The sequence below is a fragment of the Macaca thibetana genome, chromosome 15 (genome assembly GCF_024542745.1).
Source record: "Macaca thibetana thibetana isolate TM-01 chromosome 15, ASM2454274v1, whole genome shotgun sequence".
NCBI lineage: Eukaryota > Metazoa > Chordata > Mammalia > Primates > Cercopithecidae > Macaca > Macaca thibetana.
Genome location: NC_065592.1, coordinates 49,533,540 through 49,547,564, shown reverse-complemented (window position 1 = coordinate 49,547,564; position 14,025 = coordinate 49,533,540).

The window sequence follows — 14,025 nt, the reverse complement described above, 5'->3', positions numbered from 1 at the left end:
TGATGGGGATGGCATTGAATCTATAAATTACCTTGGGCAGTATGGCCATCTTCACGATATTGATTCTTCCTATCCATGAGCATGGTATGTTCTTCCATTTGTTTGTGTCCTCTTTTATTTCACTGCACAAAGACATTTTTAAAGTTAGTAGCTCTTCAGAAGGGAAGCTTCAAGAAATTTCAAATAATTTTTTGTTTTTAATTTGATATAAAATGAATTTATTTATTTTTTATTTAAAAATAATGTAATATTGGGCCATAAAAAGTATAATGCTAAAAAATAAACACTAGATTTATCAACATTATAGAAAAGTGCAACTTGCCAATGTATATGGTTACTTTTATATGCAGAAAAACTAACCTTTAAAAATTGATCAAGCATGCTATTTATTTACTGCAGATTTATCTTAAAAACTCATAAAATTTATATATGTCAGTATTTCTTATATTGTAAAGAAACATTGAATCTGACTGGTTAATTTCTAGTACATGATATTTTAACAAGGTTATTGTTAAATAATTTAGTTAAATTTGTCTATGAACAGTTATATCTGAATGACATAAACAGACCCTTTAACCAAAAAAAAAAAAAAAAAAAAAAAAAAAAAGTGACATTACTAAAAATTGGTAGGCTTTTATTACAATAAACTTTATTTAAAATAATCAGTGGGAATGTACTGAAATGTGCACCTTTTAGTTTGGAGCAATGTTTAAAGAAATCTAAAAACATTGTGCATCTGTGTCTAAAATGAGCAATATGAGAATATCTCTTGCTTCATTAATATAAATAAGTGGTTATACTTTTAATATCCTAAAGTAAGTTGCCTATGTGTGGTGGCTCATGCCTGTAATCCCAGTAGTGTGGAAGGCCGAGGTCAGCAGATTGCTTGAGCCCAGGAGTTTGTAACCAGCCTGGGCAATATGGCGAAACTGTTCTCTAGAAAATAGAATAAAATAAAAAGGAAAAAAAGTGTAAGTTCATGGGGAAGTGAGCTACAATTTGAATCTTGGTTAACCATGCATATGAGGAACCTGGTTTCTTCAGATTATACATTTCTTCTTATGGAAAGTGAAGCTTTTTTTTTGTAATAATTCCCTATTTTATTAAGATAATTTCTTCCTTTTATAGATTTATGTCTGCAAAGGTAAACTGTACTTACTTCAAACATAAAATGTGCCAAAATTGTGTTCCGTCTTTTTGACAATATATACGTCCTGTGTCTGTGCTAGTGAAATGTTTTCCTGGGAGTAACATCTTTTTCTCTGCATTCTTGTACATTCATAGCCAAGAGCATTCTTGATAAGAAGAAAGGGAATGAGAAGAAAAGGGAGGAAGAGAGGAAGGGAAAGATGAGAGAAAGACAATTCTGATATCAATGATAACAACAGATCCTTTTCGTATGTGAAAAAACAATTTGTGTTAAAATTATACTTGTTGCCTTGAATATAATACATAATTTTACATAATCCTAATGGCAATCCTGTGATATAGGTGTTAATATTCCATTTTTATAGATTAAGAAGATAAGGATTAAAGGGTTTAACATAGTTCCCTGAGCTGAAGGAGACATTCAGCTGTTTTATCTTATTCCATAAATATTTTTACACATATCCTATCCATTTTTTGTATCATTTCTTATAAAATTAGATTGTTTTATCTGATTGTTTTGGGCGGGTGTAGGAAAGAATTTTGATTAAATAATTAATACATATAAAAATGTCATGACCTAAAAAGAGGAGAAATACTTAATTACTTAATCTAAATTGCATGCTTCAAGCTGGATAATTTGACAGGAATAACCATCTTTCAATTTTATCAACAATATTAAACTAGGGATGCAACTTTTTATGAAATCTGCTGATCTCTAGTGAAGACATATGTTACTAATGATGCACTGGCTTGCCAACTTGTTTTAAAATGATTAAATAAAGTGTTTTCATGAATACATTAAATTAAGAGGAAATAGAAAATGTATTTGAAGAATCTGAATCGAGTGGAACCATATATAGTTGATGATTCATTTGGTGGATACCGTGTCACCATGGATTCATTTCTTTTCTTTTGATAAAGCAGGGTTCATAATGTATATCTTTTGGAGGTACATTATCTATCAATAAATCTACACACACATTTGAATGTCAAATTTCTCGTTAAAATCATGTGGGTGATCTTTGGATTTCTCTTATAAACATATGCTCAAATACATAGTTTTGATCTTCCCCTAAGTAATTCAGGGTGCTACTAATCTACTCTTCACTTCTTTCCTGACTGAAAAAAAATTGTAGTCACTATCAGAAAAATCACCAGTTTCCTCATTGCTTATCCTCAAACAAGATTGTATATGCATGTTTTAACAAACCTGTGATTCTTTTTAATTTTCCAGCCAAAGCAAGGAAACCAGGTCATCAGGAATGTATCAATTACATAAGCAAACTTCCCTTTGTGCATTGATTCCTTTCAAGAAAACTTTTCCTCTTGAAATAATGTTTTTCCTCTATATTTAAAAAGTGTGAGGATGACATTTTGTAGCCCATCATAGGTGACCCTTCGCTGTGGTTTCCCCACAGGATGTAATCTGGGCTATGTTTACTTATAAAAAGCCTAAGTCTAAATCCATATAAGCAACTGGCAGCCAAGCTAAATGCCGTCAGGGGGTCTTCAGGGAATTTTTGCTTTAAAACTTAAATACCTTGGCATTGAAGTTGCAATAATGTTACCAATACCTCACACTTGATTAAAAATGTATACTCCCTGGGGCTCATGGTCAAGATTTTAGACCTTTCTCCAGCTTTCCCAAAGGCATTATGATCAACTTGAGAGAATAGTTTCTCTCTCTGGTAATTTCAAAAAATAAAAATAAAGCAAAAGGTGCTGTTTAAATGCAAACAGTAAAAAGCATTTTGACACATTCATATCAGGCCTCCTCACATTTAACCAGATTGCAAGGTGTTTATCCACAGTTTTCTATTTCTAGAATCTTCTCTGACTTCAAAACCCTGTACTCTGTGTGGACATTATTGTATGAGTGCATTGCAGCCTGCTTTGTTCATGTTTTTTCCAAGTGATTTCTTTTATATTATCTATATAGGACTTTGGATTTGATCTCAAAAAATGTTATATTTGGGACAAATACTTTAGAGCTTTAAAAAATATATGTTTTCAGATGAAAAGTGGTGGCTGCCGGGCGCGGTGGCTCACGCCTGTAATCCCAGCACTTTGGGAGGCCGAGGCGGGCGGATCACAAGGTCAGGAGATCGAGACCACGGTGAAACCCTGTCTCTACTAAAAATACAAAAAATTAGCCGGGCGCGGTGGCGGGCGCCTGTAGTCCCAGCTACTCAGGAGGCTGAGGCAGGAGAATGGCGTAAACCCAGGAGGCGGAGCTTGCAGTGAGCCGAGATCGCGCCACTGCACTCCAGCCTGGGCGACAGAGCGAGACTCTGTCTCAAGAAAAAAAAAAAAAAAGAAAAGAAAAGTGGAGGCTAAGAAAAATTAGGTGATGTTCTCAATATTCATTAGCTAATTCTTGCTAGGCCACTCAGATAAGAGACTCCCATCTTCTGTGTTTTCTAATTTTGGCAGATCAGCTAGTCTGCTCAGGCCCTCATACTCAGTTTACAAAGTTTATTCTCACTAGCACCTGGTTTCTGTGTCTACCATGAATAGAGAAGTTTAGCAGCAATATCTCTAGACTCTAAGCATAAAGGTTCTGAAATTTCTTAACATCTTTGAAGGGCAAAAATGAAGCTCAACCAGACTGCTTAGAAGTTATGTATGGTTCTTAATCCTGGATATAATCAGGGAATTCAGACAAAGCCAAAGTCACAGCAGTGTTTTGAAGCCAAAACAATTTTGATTCAATGCCAGTTCCATGCCTTGTCTAGCACTGTGATGTGAAAACCTCCTCAAGATCTTTGTTTCACAAATTCTATATCTCTCCCAAATCATCTGCGATATATATGGTTTTAAAAATAATAAATATAAATTTTTGCCTATTTTAAGATGAGAGAAGTAGTTTGAAAGGCAAGTAGTTAACAGATGATACGTTGATTTTCAACCATTTGTTTATCTGACCTCATGTTCTTTACCATCATCATTTGGTATCATTCATAAACACAGGTCCAAAGCTGTTCTGTTGCACCAAACAGTTAAGTTGTGGAAGCAAAGGAAGGATTCTTGAAGAAAATTAAAAATCCTATTCCAAGGAACCCATGAATGATAAGAAAGCAAAACAGCCTTCTTGCTGATATGGAGAAAGTTGTAGTAGTCTTCATGGAGGATCAAGCCAGTCACATTTCCTTAAGCCAAAGCCTAATCCAGAGTAGGTTCTTAACTCTCTTCAATTTTATGAAGGCTGAGAGAGGTGGGAATGCTGCAGAAGAAAAGTTGGAAACTAGCTGAGATTGGTTCATGAGGCTTAAGGAAAAAAGCCATTTTTGTAACATAAAAATGTAAAGTGAAGCAGCAAGTTATGACATGTTATAGAAGTTTCAGCATGTTATCCAGAAGATCTAGCTAAGTTACTGATGAAAATCTAGCTAAGATCATTTTTTAGTGGCTACACTAAACAAAAGGTTTCAAAACATAGACAAAACAGCCTTGCATTGAAAGAAAGTGCCACCTAGAACTTTCCTAGCTAGACGGAAGTTAATGCCTGGCTTCAAAACATGGTCTGACTCTGTTGTTAGTACTAATGCGACTGGTAACCATAAGTTGAAGCCAATGTTCATTTACCATTATGAAAATCCTAGGGCCCCTAAGAATTATGCTAAATCTACTCTGTCTGTGCTCTATAAATTTAACAATGAGATCTGGATGGCAGCATATCAGTTTTCAGCATGGTTTACTAAACAATTTTAGCCCACTGTTGAAACCTATTGCTCAGAAAAAAAAAAAAAAAAAAAAAAAAATTCTTTCAAACTATTATGGCTCATGATCATTAGCACTGTTTATCAAAAATTATTTCTAAATTAAGCTGTGCATATGTTTTTTAGACTTAATGCTATTGTATACTTAATGCACTACAGTATGGTATAGACAAAACTTTATATTCACTGGGAAACCAACAGCTTTGTGTGACTCACTTTATTGCAACGTTGCTTTATTGCACTGGTCTGAAATGAAATCTGTAATATCTCTGTGGTATGCCCATATTTGATTTTGAGAAGTTGTCAAAAAATGTCAAAGGATTTAAAACATTTGCTTAAGATAAGCACACCAACATGGCACAAGTATACATATGTAACAAACCTGCACATTGTGCACTAGAACTTAAAGTATTTAAAAAAAAAAAAAGATAGTATCATCAATCATTGTGAACAATAGTCATTCATTTAACCGATGTGATAATTTAAAGCCTTCGAAGGTAAATTCAGAAAGTTACATATTGTAGAAAAACTCTATTTTAATAAAAAGGACTATTTCCTTAAGTGAACAAAAACTAATAAAGACGACATGAATCACAGAACATGATCTTGCTAAAACAAGACCTTTGTTTGCTAGGACAATTACCTGAAAAGTAAACAAAAGCCTTATGCATTTTTTTTATTCATAGTAGACCAATATTCCAAGAAAACTTTGCTGTTTTAACAGAACCTAATTCTAGTTTTGCATCTGTGTACTTTGGATGTTAATGCTCAATGTTTTGAAAAACTTGCAATTTCATTCTAAACTTACCCAGCTTGATCATATTAACATTTTTCCAAAGAATCCTCTTCTGAAAACTTTTTACAGCTATCTTAAATCCATTCATTTTTCATAGTTTTTCTTTCTCATTTGGAAACCACCAGTCATTCTACTTTAAGAGAAAAATTACTCTTTTTCCTTGACAAAAGAACATTTCCTCATACTGTCTAGCTTTTCCTTACCAAAAACACATCTTGCTTTCCTTGTATATTTGTATAAATTATTTCTTATATTAATTTTAGCAATTTTAATTACATATATTAATTGGAATTCTTAATCCTTAGTGACCTTAATTTTCAGTGAACACCAAGAAGCAAGCAATTGTGAAATGTCTGTCATACTAGCAATCTGTGGATTGGAGAATCTGTGAATCACAATTTCTTGAAATGTATGCTTTCTCATAGTATAATTTGTTGATGTGGCACAGAACATGTTTAGTAACAATCCCAGATATATTTTTAGTCTCTCTGTAAGAAAAACTATGGAGGAGACAAAATCTTATCTATTTTCTCAAGTTTTTTTTTTTAATTGACCTCTAGCCCTTCTTTGTATATACACATTTCCTTCAGCCTCAACTTTCCATCCTATCCTTGATTATACGTGATAAGAATGTTAAACCTTCTGACATAGAAAGGCCTTTTTTATAGAAATTTTAAAATCTTACTTAAATCTACATAACTTTATTAATAATTACGCTTGGATTGCTTACGAAGATGAGACATCAAATAGGTTGCCATATCTTGTTATTTTTCTTGCTGACAAATTTTGTAATATAAAGATAACATTTACTTATTTTACTAATAAATCCAGGTAGGAAAAGTTGTGTATCTGTATTATATTTAATACTGACAATTATGAAGATAGGACGGTATTAATCAAATAAACAATATTCTTAAATACCAAAGATTTCTCAAGACACATGAACTTGAAAAGCATTTAGGTTAGTTCTATATTTTTCAGAGGAAATAATTTATGTGTTTATTTTTCTTTAAGGCAATTAAATAGATCGTGTTTACAATCTAATTTTGGCAATATCATATGAAAATAAAAAATGTCACACATATATCACTTATAGAGGCATACAAAATTATAACTATGTACCAGATACATTAATACAAAACTCCTTAATTTATTAAATAATATCTAAATCCAAATAATTGGGTGTTGTTTTCCCGGAAGTGCAGGTGGGACCCTATCAGGGGTGAGGCACGGGTGGGACACCAAGCCACCTGGTGTTTTCTTTGGCTGGTTAAACAAGGTTTTTTTTTTTGTTTTGTTTGCTAGTTTGTTTGTTTTTTTCCCAGATGGCTAAAGTTTTAGACTAATATTTGTGAAAAAATATTTTAGGATTTTTTTATTTGCCCTCTGTAAAGAACCTTTTGAAGAGCCAGTATTTGATTCATTCAATCTTGTAGATGTCTCTTTGTAGCAATTAAAGAACGCATCTCATTGCTTTTGTTGTGTTTTAGATCTTTTCTAGAGTATCTTGCAAGTTAACAATTTTATTTGAGTTAAAACTTTGTCACTGTGTTCACTGTAATTCTACATTGTCCTTATTAAGGCTAACTCAGTTTTCAAACAATAAACAGATTCTGGGACCATGATTTTCATGCATAAACTTAGCTGATGTCTCAATCTCCTGGAGTCTGAAACCCCTTAGATTTGGAGGAATTCAGTTTCAAAAGGTATTTATTTAGGGCTAGTAACAGCAAGGGGCTAGATACGAGCCCGAAGAGTCTTATCTTGAGCGGGTCCTCGGAGCGTCGGAGTCTCCATGTCTCAGGTGGTGTTTGGTCCGGCCGTCCCTCGGAGGCCTGTGGATGCAAGTGGAGATTCCGGTCCAGTAAGGACTGACAGAATCTAATCAGGTTAATTTTTGGATTCAATTTAATCCTGGACCTAGTCCAGTAATAACTGCTCAAATGAAGTTGGATAGTTCAAATCACAAATTTGTGTGAGCAAACTCATTCATGGCCTCCAGCTGATGTGAGATCAATGGGCAAAATGGGCAGGTTCCTAGATAGTACCTTCATTTGCTCAGTTGGTGCTCCCTGGAGGTCACTAGAGGTCTTCAGTTCCCGCTTTTAATGCCAAACTGTTAAAAGAAAACTTTAGACGCATTGCATTTTGCATAATTTATTTCAGCAAATAATGATCCATATATTAGGAAACACTGCAAACCGGGAGAGCTAGTTCAACCAGCAAAGCGGGCAGGCGATATTTATAGAGAGAGAAAAGATGTAACTTATAGCAACAACTTGATTGGTTACAGCTCAATATTTGCCTTATTTGGGTGTAGTCTGATCAGTTGGAAGCCTATGACTGGCTGAAGCTTCTCTGCTGTGATTGCCAACACTCATCTACTTTTTACAAGAACATGGTCTTAAGTTGTAATTTATTCACATACTAAGTCAGGTTGTCATTCACTATGTAGGAATTCAAAGTACAGAGGCAGTTTTAGGCCAAATTTTATTTAATTTGACAATATCAAGTATTTATCATTCTTTTCGTCCATCAATGAATAATGCAATATAAAATTTTTATATGCAGACTACAAAATGCATTATCTTCATTAAGTTATTTTACATGATTCACAAGAATAGAATAAAATACTTCTAAAGTGCAAAAAAAAAAAATAGTGTACTGAGCTTTAGTTAGCATTTTTCTGTTTGTAATGTTTCAATTTTTGCCACTTAGAGAAATGTATGCAAAACTAACTCCAATGAGAAGAACAAAGTTCACACTAAGTAAGCTACACATTGAGGAGTCTCAATGTAATCTGAATTAAAGTCATAGAATCATACATTGAGCAAGGATTTGGGGTATTAATTTTATCCATTTACTCATTTAACAGAATTTTACTGAGGGTCTCCTGTGATCAGGCATTTTACAAAGGTGATCAAATAGAGCAAGTCCCTGTCCTGTCGACATAGTGTCTAGTCTATATAAATATAGCATATATGCCTATTGTTCTCTCCTTAATAATATATATGCTTATCTCTATGTGGCAGGGCATGCATACATGTAGGTATTAGTGCATTTAATTTGCTTAATTTTATAATGGATGTTCTAGCTAAGTCCAAACTGCAACTTAACTTTGATTAATTAGAAAACAATTCTAACTACAGTATCTATTTGAATGACTCAATATACACAGGGATTTTAGTTTTATAACTCCAAGAAGAAGAAGATGGGCAGGTTAAGATGCCTTGAGCTAGAGTATACAGTGATAAATGAGCCTGGATAGACAAAATTGAGGAATATCTGAAATAACAAATAAACATATAATAAGTAAACCAGGAAGAAGTATTGGGATTTGACCAGAGAGTAATAGTGAACGATTTTGAATTTTTAATGGAGTGGGACAGTCTTCATGAGATTTGAATTTTTAGAAAGACTATAGTGCAAATTAGGCATATAATGCAAAAATGAAAAAGGAGACATTGAGACAAGGAAAGTGAGCTTTAAAAACTTTATTGAGGCAATGTGGAAGTAGTCCCAAATGCTTATAAAACCTAATGATACACATTTTTGGATACATAAACAGATAATTTTAAAATAGTAAATTAATTTATGTATCTCTATTAATGGTACTGAGCTTTAGTTAGCATTTTTCTGTTTGTAATGTTTCATTTTGCCACTTAAATGTATCATAGCTACACATTGAGGAGTCTCAATTAATATGTCTACTGTGATGGCATTTTTGTTATAGAAAAATATACACAGGGATTTTAGTTTTTATAACTCCAAGAAGAAGAAGATGGGCAGGTTAAGATGCCTTGAGCTAGAGTATACAGTGATAAATGAGCCTGGATAGACAAAATTGAGGGGCATATATTCATATGTCTACTGGTTGTAGAAAAAGGGCATATATTCATATATATACATTATATTTTCTTTGTTTTGTAGGTTATCTCATAGCTGGATTTTCTTTAATGTTAGAGGCATGGATTTAGAGAGTTGCAGACTTATCATACTACCATTGTGTGGTTGCTTTCCAATGGTATTTCTTATGCTGTCATTGCAAATTCTTAGAGTAGATTCATATTTGAGACATATCTGATTACCACTGGGGTTGAAGCAATACTGAAATTGTATTCTCTTTCAACCAAAAAAGAAGAAAAAGAGTTCTGTCTAGGCATAGTGCTTTTAGAACCTGATATGAAAGGAAACAAATAACTACATGAAATCACAGCAAAGCTTGTGAGTTAGAATACAGTCCAGACAAAGACATCAAACAATTTAAAGAATTTGCTTCTGCCACAGATCAGAAACTTTTCTAATATTTAGAGTGACCTACACAGAAGTTTTAAAATTAATTCTGGGAAAATAATATCTATAGTCTTCCATGATATTCTTTATCAGGCTGCCCATTGCCAAAATTATCAGCTAGTCAAATTTGTCTTTGAGATTTTGTGTCTTATCTCAATTGCCTATTGGAGTCTTTATCCATCAGCCCCAGGGAGCGTGCAGGGACATCATGAAAGTGCCTAGAAACCCTGCTATCATCTCTTGGATCTCTCTCTCTCATTTTTTTTTTTTTTCTTTTGCAGAGATGGTTCTCACTATGTTGTCCAGGCTGATCTTGCACTCTTGGGCTCAAGCAATCTTTCCGGCTCAGTCTTCCAAAGTGCTGGGATTACAGTCATGAGCCACCATGCCTGGCTTAGATTTTTCTCTTGAGGCAGAACCTCATAAAAAGGAGCTTCCTGACTTCTGGCCTGAAATAAAACATATTTGCTAACTTTTTCTTAGACCCAATTACCTCTTAGTTGGCAGATAACAAATAGATCTATTAATGCTTATATGATTATATCAAGACAATCAAATTACTGTATCAAGACCTGGAAATAGAGCCAAATAATTTATTCATTGTAGATTATATCTCATATTAAACACAGCATAAAGCTTTTCATACAATTGTACAAATGACTTCTAATAGGGAGAACTTACCCTGAAAAAAATCATTTTGATAAGGGTCCTTTTCAATGTCTATTTTATCACACTCCATCTTATTACTTATTCCTCCCAGTCCCGCTTACAGAGTTCTCTAAAATATGCACAAACACAAAGATATACCTGTTAAATTAATGCAATATTTGAGCTTTGTGTTTAGGATTCCTATTTATTTGTATCACTATTTCTCCCCTTATATAGTCTTTTATCTCTCATTCTCATTTTTTTTCTATTTATCCACCCAGATTATTGAAATAGCAATACTATAGTAATAGCAAATATAAATACTAAATAGTAAATAGAAATAGTAATAGCAAATCTTCTAATCCCTGGTGTTTTTCTATTTTTTTATTACAATATTGTACAGAATTGGCATTAATATAATCATATTGTGGATGAAATAAGAAATTGTGTTTTTAAGTTTATTTGACTTATACCTGATACAGGAAAGGAGACTACAGATAATCACACAGAAAAACAAAGTACAATTTTAAAAATCCCTCAAACATGAGTATCACATTTCTATGTTCTCAAAGGATTATCTTAATATCTGATACACACACACTATAATTCTTGCCATAAATGAAAAGTGGTTATGACAGCTGACATAAAAATGTCTAAGTCTCTAAACCTTTAATGAAGAAATATTCTCTTAACATTCTAGAACAATTTTATGCTATTTTTATTTCTTATATCCAATCAATGATCAATGCCTTAAGCCAAATCTTCAAACTGTATCCAATAACTCCTCCATTGCTACCCCACAATCCAGATCACTATTATTGCTGACCTGGACTATGCTATTTGCTTCTCAGGTGGCTGCCCCCACCAATCTTCTACACGGTAGCCAGATAAATCTTCAAAACATGTATCAGATTACTCATTCCACAGCATAAAACTCTTCAGTTGCGCTCATTACACTTCACATAATAGCCAAAGATTTAAATTCACTCCAAAGAAGAATCTAAACAAATTAGCCTCTAACTTTCTCCTTGACATAATCTTCTTCCCACATGCGCCTTAAAATTGACTTTTCCATTTTCCATGTTTTTCTGGCTTTGCTTCAGCTTGAATATTCTCTAACGATCTATCTTCTAGTGAACTCACCACGTTTCCTCCTACATCTAATATTCGATTTGAGATATTATATTTCATTCAGAAAGTTTTATATGTTATTTTAATAAATGTGATTATCTGGTAAAGCCATCCATATGTTCATTTCTTGTATCATTTATTTACTCTCTTTCCTTGATAAATTAATGATTATTGAAAGTATTTACCTGATAATTTCAATATCTAAATTTCTTGTGGCTCTACTGCTATTATCTTCTTTTTCTCTTGTTTTCAGTAACATATTTTCTCTTGGCATGCCTAGAAATTATTTTATTGAATGTTATGCAGTATTTTAACATTTTGTAACTATATCCAGATTATATTTCCTTTATTCAAGAAAGTTTCATCTTTTCTGCTGCTGAGAAATTACTACTTCAATTACATCATGTCTAGGCTAAATAAAGCCTAAGTTAAACTTTTCTTAGGTCTCTATTCTATCTCTGTGTCACATTTGTTCCTGAAGTGAAGCTAACTGCATTCTTTATTTTTAATTTATTTTTTCTTTTTAGTTGGGTTATGTTTCTAATCCACTTTTGTTTTGTTTTGTTTTGTTATGTTTTGAGAAGGAGTCTCACTTTGTCTCCCAGGCTGGAGTACAGTGGTGCAATCTCAGCTCACTGCAACCCCCACTTCCCAGATTCAAGGGATTCTCCTGCCTTAACCTCCCAAGTAGCTAGGATTACAGGCACCTGCCACCAGGCCTGGCTAACTTTTGTGTTTTTAGTAGAGGCAGGATTTCACCATGTTGGCCAGGCTGGCCTTTAACTCCTGACCTCAAATGATCCACCCTTCTCAGCCTCCCAAAGTGCTGGGATTATAGGCCTGAGCCACCATGCCCAGCCTAATTCACTCTTTCAATCCCTTAATTGGTGTATTGGACCATTTACATTTTTCTTTAAAAATTTAATTTTAATTTTTGTGAGTACATAGTAGGTATATATATATATATTTATGAGCTATATGGAATATTTTGATACAGGCCTATGGTGTGTAACAATTACATCAGGGTAAATGGTATATCCATCTCAAGCATTTATCTTTTGTGTTATAAACAATCCAATTATACTCTTTTTGTTATTTTTAAATGTACAATTAAATTCACATTGACTATAGACACACTGTTGTGCTATCAAATACCAGATTTCCTTCATTCTAAATATTTTTTGTAACCATTAAACATTTCCTTTCCTCAACGTCCCTCCTACCCTGACACTACTCTTCCATCCTCTGGTAAACATCATTGTATTCTCTATCTACATGAGTTCAATTGTTTTAATGAGGTCATCCACATTTAATGTAATTATTGCTGTGAAGTCTTAATCTGCTATTTTCTGTTTGTTTTCTCTGTTTTTTAATTTTTCTGGGCTTTTAAAAAACTTTCATATTATGTCAGGAGTACATGTGCAGATTTGGTATATAGGTAAATTTGTGTCACTGTGGTTTGTTGTACAAATTATTTCATCACTCAGGTGCTAAGCCCAGTACCCAAAAGTTATGTTTTTTTTTTTTTTTGCTCTTCTCTCTCCTCTCACCATGCACCCATAAGTAGGCCTCAGTGTCTATCATTCCCTCTTTGTGTCCATGAGTTCTTATCATTTAGCTCCCACTTACAAGTGAAAACATGCAATATTTAGTTTTCTGTTCCCCCATTAGTTTCCTAGGGTTAATGATCTCCAGCTCCATACATGTTCCCACAAAAGACATGATCTCGTTCTTTTTATGGCTGCATAGTATTCTATGGTGCATTTATACCACATTTTAAAATCCAATCTCTCATTGATGGGGATTTAGGTTGATTCCATATCTTTGCTATTGTGAATAGTGGTGCAATGAACATTCACGTGCATGTTTCTTTACCTACATTCTTTAAATGGAGAGCTTTACATGGAAACCTTTCCTCTGTTGGTCCCTGAACTATAGTCTTGAGTCCTTGATGGCAGTGCAAGAAAATTAAACAAACAAAAATAAAAACTCTTCTCTGCTATTTATATACTTTCTCCTTAGACTTTTTATGTTCCTTCCCAATACAACTTCATTATTTACCAAATAACTTGAGAGAGAAATTATCAGTATGCTTGAAGCCCTACTAATCTCTAATATATTTACTGTAGATCCATCATACCCTTAAAGTCTCTGTTGAAATATCTGCCCTGTAGAAATGACCTCTGGTGAGTCAAAGTTTAAGATTTTCAGCTACTAACTGGTGTTAAAAGTATTGGTAACTTTCTTTAGAAAAACAAGTTGCAGTTCACCAATAAATCTCTGCATGCT